Source organism: Aethalodelphis obliquidens, unplaced genomic scaffold, assembly GCF_003676395.1.
Source record: "Aethalodelphis obliquidens isolate GAN/ISIS:26980383/991018 unplaced genomic scaffold, ASM367639v1 scaffold30, whole genome shotgun sequence".
NCBI classification, from domain to species: domain Eukaryota; kingdom Metazoa; phylum Chordata; class Mammalia; order Artiodactyla; family Delphinidae; genus Aethalodelphis; species Aethalodelphis obliquidens.
Window position 1 is genome coordinate 21371629 of NW_020837974.1, and position 9191 is coordinate 21380819.

At 43.4% G+C, this 9191-nt stretch overlaps 1 non-coding gene and 1 pseudogene across 1 annotated transcript; one reads left to right on the forward strand and one right to left on the reverse strand.

Annotated features, from left to right (window-relative positions):
- Positions 1 to 4292: 4292 nt before the first annotated feature.
- On the reverse strand, positions 4293 to 5378 carry LOC113630325 (60S ribosomal protein L22 pseudogene; annotated as a pseudogene).
- A 454-nt stretch (positions 5379 to 5832) lies between these two features.
- TRNAL-UAG (transfer RNA leucine (anticodon UAG)) lies at positions 5833 to 5914 on the forward strand. The gene has a single exon. It is a non-coding gene; the product is annotated as a tRNA-Leu (tRNA).
- The last annotated feature ends 3277 nt before the right edge of the window (positions 5915 to 9191 follow it).

A 9191-nucleotide genomic window follows, 5' to 3' on the forward strand; every position in this document is an offset into this window, starting at 1 on the left:
TCAATACAAGATCTAGAAGATATAATCATTTTGGTTTGAAGTATTGGCTCCTTTAGTCACCTTGAGAAAACTCCTCTGGCTTTTGGCAAAAAACAAAATTGCACCTGAAATTTTGACCGTGGGAAAGTTGGGCAAGGACAAAGAGTCTGAGCTAGTCTGTCCAAGCCCAAAGCCAGACAAAAAAAAAAAAAAAAAAAGACTGTTCTACTTATAGCTCTGTGACCCTGCGCAAGTTATTTAGCTTCTCTTTTCCTCTTTAATCTCTTCCGTGCATAAGCATCTTGATTTGTCTTCAAGGAGCCAGTCCACCCTATTCTCAGTTCATGAAAACTGCCCTCCACACTCTTCCTGCTCTAAGATTGGACATATGATTAGACCTGGCCAATCAGCATATTCCATCCCTTTTGCCCCATTCATTGGTGCTGGGATGAGTATGTAACCAAAGCCAAGCCAATGAGATACTAATCTGGTTCTTTTATAGAAACCATTTAAAAAGAGAATCTCTTGGAAGCAACCTAAATGTCTATCAGCAGATGAATGGATAAAGAAGATGTGGTATACATATATGTGTGTGTGTGTGTGTGTGTGTGTGTGTGTGTGTGTGTATATATATATATAATGGAATATTACTCAGCCATAAAAAATAATGAAATAACACCATTTGCAGTAATATGGATGGACCTAGAGATTATAATACTAAGTGAAGGAAGTCAGACAAAGACAAACATCATATGATATCACTTATATATGGAATGTAAAAAAAAATGATAGAAATGAACTTATTTACAAAACAGAAATATACTCACAGACATAGAAAACAAACTTAAGGTTACCAAAGGGGAAAGGGGGGGAAGGGAAAAATTAGGAATTTGGGATTAAAAGATACACACTACTATATATAAAATAGATAAACAGCAAGGACCTACTGTATAGCACACAGAACTATATTCAGCACCTTGTAATAACCTATAATGGAAAAGAATCAGAAAAATAATATATATGTATATGTATAACTGAATCACTTTGTGTGCACTTTCTGTTACAGTTGTGTTAGTTTCGGGTGTGCAGCAAAGATATATATATATATTCTTTCTCACATTATTTTCCATTTTAATATTTACAAAATATAGAGAGCTCTTATAACTCAAATAATAAAAAGATAACTCAATTTCAAAATGGGCTAAGGATTTGAACAGACAGTTCTCCAAAGAAGATATATAAATGGCCAATAAGCACATGAAAAGATACTCAACATTATTAGTCATTAGAAAAATGCAAATCAAAACTACTAGGATGGCTATGATCAAAAGTCAGATAATAACAAGTATTGGCAAGAGTGTGGAGAAATTGGAACACTCATACACTGCAAGCAGGAATGGAAAATGGAAAACAGTTTGGTGGTTTCTCAAAAACTTAAACATGGGGTTACCATACAACCTAGCAATCCCACTCCCAGGTATATATCCAAGAGAAATGAAAACATGTCTGCACAAAAACATATGCACAAATGTTCATAGCAGCATTATTCATAATAGGCAAAAGGTGAAAAAAAACCAAATATCCATCAACTGATAAATGGATAATTAAAATGTGTTATACCCATACAATGGAATATTACTCAGCAATAAAAAGGAATGAGGCACTGATAAATGCTAAAACATGGATAAACCTTAAAAACAGTATGTTAAGTGAAAGGAGCCAGACACAAAAGGCAACAGATTATATGATTTCATTTATATGAAATGTCCAGAATAGGGAAATCCTTAGAGACAGAAAGTAGATTAGTGGTGGCCCACAGCTAGGAAGGGAGTCTGGGGGTAATGGAGAGTGGCTGCTAAAGGTATGGTATTCCTTTTTGGGGGGATGAAGATATTCTAAAATTGATTGTGAGGAGGGCTGCACAATTCTGTGAAGATACTAAAAAACAATGAACTATACACTTTAAAGGGGTGTCTTGTATGGTATGTGAATTAAATCACGATAAAGCTGTTACCCTCAGAAGAGGGCTCCTGGTATCCTCACGGTGCTTCGGGGTGTGGCAGCAGAAGAGAGGTCGCCAGGAATGGTGCTCTAGCCCAGTCTAGGTATGTGGCTGCTCCCAGCTTCAAGGGATGGGTGCAATCCTTCCGCGGGCTCAGAGAGGGTTGGAGAACTGCTCCAGACACATATGCCATGGGAGTGAAATGCTTCTCAAGTGCTACCTGCTCAGATTCCCTGTCCACAGGAAGCCGTGTCCATGGGAGTTTAAGGCAGTTTTAGGTTCACAGCAGAGTTGAGTGGAAGGTTTGGCGATTTCCCATATCCTTCCTGCCTCCACACAAGAACAGCCTCCCCCATGACCAACATCTCCCACCAGAGTAGTGCGTGTGTTACAATTAACAAACCTACACTGACACATCATAATCACCTAGAGTCCACAGTTTATATTAAAGTTCACTCTTGGGCTTCCCTGGTGGCGCAGTGGTTGAGAGTCTGCCTGCCGATACAGTGGACACGGGTTCGTGCCCCGGTCCAGGAGGATCCCACATGCCGCGGAGCGGCTAGGCCCGTGAGCCATGACCGCTGAGCCTGCACGTCCAGAGCCTGTGCTCCACAACGGGAGAGGCCACAACAGTGAGAGGCCCGTGTACAGCAAAAAAAAAAAAAAAAAAGTTCACTCTTGGTGGTGTACATTCTGTGGGTTTGACCTTATAATAATATACATCAACTGTTACAGTAACATACACAGCAGTCCCACTACCCTAAAAATCCTGTGTTTCACCTATTCATCCGCTGCATCCCCCTCGATCCCTGGGAACCACAGTGGGATGTTTTTAAGCAGAAGCTTTAAAAGAAGTCCTTGTATGGGAACGTGTGTATGTGTATAGCTGATTCACTTTTTTATAGAGCAGAAACTAACACACTATTGTAAAGCAATTATACTGCAATAAAGATGTTTAAAAAAAAAAAAAAAAGTCCTTGAAAGTCCTCCTTGGCTCAGGAGGTCCAGGGCCTACTGGGCACAAAGTCATCACAGGGCCATTCAATGACCCACCTGTAGCTACAGAAAGACTCACAGAAGCAATGAAATGACCACTCTTCTGTCTTTTGGATAGTGTCTTTCTTCCTTCTCTTGCACAAGGCAAACCCCAGGATTAGGGTGGGGTATGTGTGGGCCTCTAGTTGCCCCTATGTCTGCATAGGGAAAGATCTGGAAGGATACAGCTAAACTGTTACTCATTATAATGAGTTGTGGGATTCAGCTGTGAAGGAGGAAGGTGGTGAGGAAGAGAATTTCCCTTTAACTTTATACAGAAGGTTTGACATTTGAAAAAAAAATTTACAATGAGCAGGCATTACATTATATTTCAAATCTAAAAAGACAAAGAAGCACCTTCCTTTACCAAAGTGTTGACAGAGCTTAACTGGGTGGAGAAATTAAAGGTGATTTTATTCTCTTATTTGTGCTTTTCTTTCTTAGCTTGGAGTTTCAACAAGGAACATGTATTTATTATTTTAGCAAAAGTTATTTTTAACTGTTACTTAAAAAGAAAAAGAAAAGAACAAAAACTAAACAGAGCCTAGTTGCCCTGGTTTCTGTAGCCTCCCCACCCTTGCCTGCCTGGGCCTAGGTTTTGCATAGGAACTGCCCTCCCAGCCTCACCCTTAAGGCATAAATCACCAGGAAAGCCGAGTCAGCACTACTGCAGAAGTCTGCAGGGAGACAGGCCTGCTCACTGGAGCAGACGAGCTCATGGCCTTACTTCCACTGGATTTTTGTTCTGGTGAAGCACCTTTGTCATGCAAGTTCTGAGCAGCTCTGCTTCTCCCGAAAGACCTGATTTTTGCCTGATCTGGCCTAGTAGGTGTTGGATAAATGTTTACTTGAATTAAATTATTAGAAACAGAGAGAGTTGGGAGGGGAAGGGTCACATTAGAGTTCAAGCTCGTACTGCTCGTCACACGACAGGCCAATAAATTGAGAGACGAGGTATTGGGGCAAGGAATAGCAACTTTATTTGGAAAGCCAGCAGAGTGAGAAGGTGGTAGACTGGTGTCCCAAAGAACCATCTTCCCCATGTTAGAACTCAGGCTTTTATATTAAAAGGGGAGGGGGTGTGGTTAGTTGTTGTAAACTTCTTGGTGCTGCAATCCTCTGTTCTCGCAGCTGTCCACATAGGTCAGGTCACCATGTTCCTGTAAACCTCCAACAAGACAAATGTTCTTTTCTGTTCTGCAACTTTTTCTCTCTATAAGAACGGAAAAGTGTTAAGTTTAAAGGTCAGAGCCTTGAGAAGGGGGTATCCTGTATGTTTCAGACTACAGGCAACAATCTTTCACAAAAGGTGCAGAGCCAGCATGACTAAGCGCAGGCAACAGAGCACAAAGGTTAGAGCTAAAGGAATAGATTCAGCATGGAGTCAGGTTTGTTCTTCTCTGTTATAGTTGCTGTTAACAAATGATGCAAACTACTGGAGAATGCTTTGAGTCATTTGTGGGGGGATGACTCAAAGAGATCTCTGCTTCCTTCTTGTGGCCGCAGGGGGTGATATCTCAGAAGAGCTGAATACAATTAATTCTCGGTGGCAGAAAATGGAAGTTTGTTATGTATTTATTGATATGTATTTGCTCTGAATTTACTGCATTTTGTTTTTATTTTATTTTTTTTACAAGGAAAACCACCATTTTGGTTCCCAAGTTTTATTCAAGAACTCACACAACATATTCCAGATAATTGAGTTTTAATCATCTTCATCCTCTTCTTCATCTTGATTAATCTGGAAGTAACGCAATTCGTAACTCTCTTTGCTGTTAGCAACTACGCGTAACCAATCATGTAGATTATTCTTCAAATTTTTTTGGTGAGGTATTTCGAATACCTTTTGGAAAAAGGCACCTCAGAGGTTACAGTAATCTTGTTTTTGCTTCTTTCGGTTGTTACAACACTCCACCAAGATTCCCAGCTTTTCCATTCATTTTGATTCTCTCCTGAAGAAACTGTTCAAAATTGGCAGCATCTATGATTCCATCTTCTATAGGGTGGGTACAGTCAAGGGTAAAATTCGGGACCTGCTTTTATTTTGCTCCCCTTCGCCACAAACTTTTTCACGGGCGCCACGGAGACAGCGAAGGCAGAAAGGGTTACTGCATTTTAAAACACACTGAAATAGTCTACATAGAAGAACACTGGGTTTTGGGAGGCTAGGGAATCCTGGCTCTGCCTGGGGGTAGCTAACACAAGTTACTTTGCCAGTCTGAGCCTCAGTTTCCCCCTCTGTAAAAAGTAGATACGAGTGATGATTGAGGGAGCCTACATAAGGCAAGGATCTGTAAAAACGTTCAATGATTTTCCTTCCTGGACCCATGATTTTTACATCGCGGTGGCAGGGGCCGGCCATGGGGCCACCCGAGGCTGCAGGGGTTCCCTGAAGTAGGGCTAGAGAGTCCAAACAAGATGGGGACTCGGCCGTCTCTGCGCAAACCCGGCGGGACCCGCAGCCCAGCCAGGAGCAAGCGGCAGCGAGACACTGCCCCCACGTGGCCGTAGGCAGTATGCCACGCTCGTGGAAAATCAAATGCAAACATACATGACGAGTGAATATTAATATTAACAATTGGGAACTTCGTTTTCCTTTTTAATGCTGCGTCCCAACTGAACTTACTACTAACGATTACAAGAGCACTTTGACTCCAAAGCCCAGGAGGAAGCCGGGGTTTAATACGCTGTAACTGGCGCGTGAAGCGTCAGGCTGATATCGGGCATGCGTAAACCGATGAGGGTGGGGCTTAGAGAACATGAGGCGCCGCGTCACTAGACTAATATAGTATGAACGGAAAAGACTGCGACTAGGCGGTAGCGTGGCCGAGTGGTCTAAGGCGCTGGATTTAGGCTCCAGTCATTTCGATGGCGTGGGTTCGAATCCCACCGCTGCCACACCTTAAGGGGTCTCACTTTTCCATCCTTTAACTTCCATATCCTCTCCCAATTACTCTTCACTTTTTCTGCCTTCTGACGTTTTTTTTCTTCCCCCCACAGCAGAAAATCCTCAGAGGGATCCTTCATTTCATTCACTTTCTCCTTACACAGGAATTTCAACCTGTAAAAGTTATTTCTTCCAGTTCAGCCTTTTTTTTTTTAATGGAATGGGGAAGGGAGGGGAAAAGAAGGAAACTGCAGGACAATCTACCTCACTCCCTAGCCTACTACACAAACCCACCAATCCCGCTACCTTAAAAAACGGAAAAAAAACGTCTCCCTATTTCCATGGGAAAGCATCCTGAGATACCTTGAAAAGCTCTCAACAGTCTGTCTCTGCCTTTAATTTAATGCTTCAAGGCCTGAGGCCACTGGGAGTGGGCCCCTTTACCTCCCAAGGACAAAGATTAGGTGGAGGTGATTTTAATCAAGACGTCAGTTAGGAAGGGTCCCTTTCTGGCCCGCTCTGTGTCAGCAGAGAGCTCAGGCTGACTCCATAAATCACTGTTGGTAGAAACTGTGTCAGGTGACTTTATGGAGGGTCTGGGGTATCAGGAGCCCTGCCCCCCACCAGGTGTATCAGCCTTGAGGTCCCAGCTTCATTGATCCACTTCCTGCTTGTTTATTTACTCATTCAACAACCATTTATGAAGGGCCTACTATGTGCCAGAAATCAAGATCAACCTGAGGCTACAGAGCAAAACAGGAGACATGTTTTGGGCCTCACAGAGTTCACAGCCACTGTAATTTCTTTAATTAGACCTGTGAGGAGTGTCATGCAGAATGCGGAGGCCGACCCAGGGACAACGGAACAAGTGACTTTTAGCTTGGACTTGAAATTGAGAGATTAGCTAGTGAATGTGGGAGAGGGGAGTTCCAGGAAGAGGGAACAGCATGTGGAATATCCTAGAGACAAAGGAGAGCCTGGTGAGTCTGAGATGCTGGGAAGGTAATTCAGGGCAGCTGGACAGAGAGCAGCTGGACATGGCTAGAGATGAGACTGAAGTGTTAGGCAAGCAGGGCCATGAATGCCAAGTTAAGGCTTTGAACTTGGCCCTGAGGGCATGCGAAACCATGGAAAAGTTTTAAGCCGGAGGGTGGCATGTTCCAATTTTGGATGTTGCCTCTGGCAGTAGGAATAGGAGGTTCCATTCAAAGCCTACTGTAGTTGTCTAGGACAAAGGAGAGTGGCTTGTACCATGGTCGTGACAGTGTGTTGCACAGGGAGACATTTTGGAGGTGGATCTGACAGAACTCAATGACGAAGACATGAAAAAGAAGAACACATCGAAAGCGATGACCAGGTTTTGGGCTTGAGCCACTGGATGGCTGGCAGTGCCTCTCGTCTCCCTAGGAGGGAACACAGGATGAAGAGGACGTTTGTGGAAAAGATGATTTCACTCTGATCCACACTGAGTCTGAGATTTAGGACATGGGGTTGAGTAGATTGGACATAGAAGTCTGGAGGCCAAGAGAACACTCTGAGTAACTGATACAGATTTGGGAGGCATTGGAGACTGAGGTCATGGGAATGGATGAACTTGCCCAGGAAGAGCATGCAGAGGAAGTAGAGGGACCAATATGGAGTCCTGAGGACCATCATCCTAAAGGGAATGCAATGGAAAAGAAGCCAGTGAAGGAGATAAAGAAGGACTGGAGACACAAGTGGAAGACAGGTGTGTTGTCATATAGATTGTTGTCAAGAAGATTATGGCAAGAAGGAGGGAGTAGCCAACTATGCAGAAGAGACTTGGCAGAATAAAGACTGAAAAATATTCTTTGGTTTTATGATTTATGGACAAGGTCATTGATGACCTTAATTAAAGCCATTTTGGTGTGAGTTGAAGAGAAGAAATGGAAACATAAGTGTGGACATCTCATCATGAAATTTGATGAGTGATGGTAGCAGTAGCTGGAGGGGGAATGGGGAGTCAAGAGAAATTTTTTTTTTTTTTTGGCGATACGCGGGCCTCTCACTGTTGTGGCCTCTCCCGTTGCGGAGCACAGGCTCCGGACGCGCAGGCTCAGCGGCCATGGCTCACGGGCCCAGCCGCTCTGCGGCACGTGGAATCTTCCCGGACCGGGTCACAAACCCGTGTCTCCTGCATCGGCAGGCGGACTCTCAACCACTGCGCCACCAGGGAAGCCCAAGAGAAACATTTTTAAGATGAGAGAGATCAGATGATGTTTTAGACGCCTGGCATTGGGTCTACAAAGGGGAATAGCTCCATCACCCATAATGGAAAGTTTATGAATTCGCCTTAATGGTCCATCCTGATTGGCTATTTCACTTTGAGCTGCCCACAGTAATGACTCTGTTTTCTGCGTTTATAATGCTTCTGCTTAGTGTCTCCAAGAAAGCTAGGACCGCTTCCTACTTGCTGTCTCAAAATTAGAACATTCCCTAACACTATACACAAAAATAAACTCAAAACAGATTAAAGACCTAAATGTAAGGCCGCATACTATAAAACCCTTAGAGGAAAACATAGGCAGAACACTCTCTGACATAAATTGCAGCAAGATCTTTTTTAATCCACCTCCTAGAGTAATGAAAATAAAAATAAACAAATGGGAACTAATTAAACTTAGAAGCCTTTGCACAGCAAAGGAAACCATAAACAAGACGAAAAGACAACCTACAGAATGGGAGAAAATAGTTGCAAATGAAACAACTGACAAGGGATTAATTTCCAAAATATAAAAACAGCTCACGCAGCTCAATATCAAAAAAACAAACAACCCAATCAAAAAATGGGCAGAAGATCTAAATAGACATTTCTCCAAAGAAGACATACAGATGGCCAAAAAGCACATGAAAAGATGCTTAACATCACTCATTATTAGAGAAATGCAAATCAAAACTACAGTGAGCTATCACCTCACACCAGTCAGAATGGCCATCATCAAAAAATCTACAATGAATGCTGGAGAGGGTGTGGAGAAAAGGGAACCCTCCTGCACTGTTGGTGGGAATGTAAATTGGTACAGCCACTATGGAGAACAGTACGGAGGTTCCTTAAAAAACTAAAAATAAGGGCTTCCCTGGTGGCGCAGTGGTTGAGAGTCCGCCTGCCGATACAGGGCACACGGGTTCGTGCCCCGGTCCGGGAAGATCCCACATATCGCGGAGCAGCTGGGCCCGTGAGCCATGGCCGCTGAGCCTGTGCGTCCGGAGCCTGTGCTCTGCAACGGGAGAGGCCACAACAGTGAGAGGCCCGCGTACAGCAAAAAA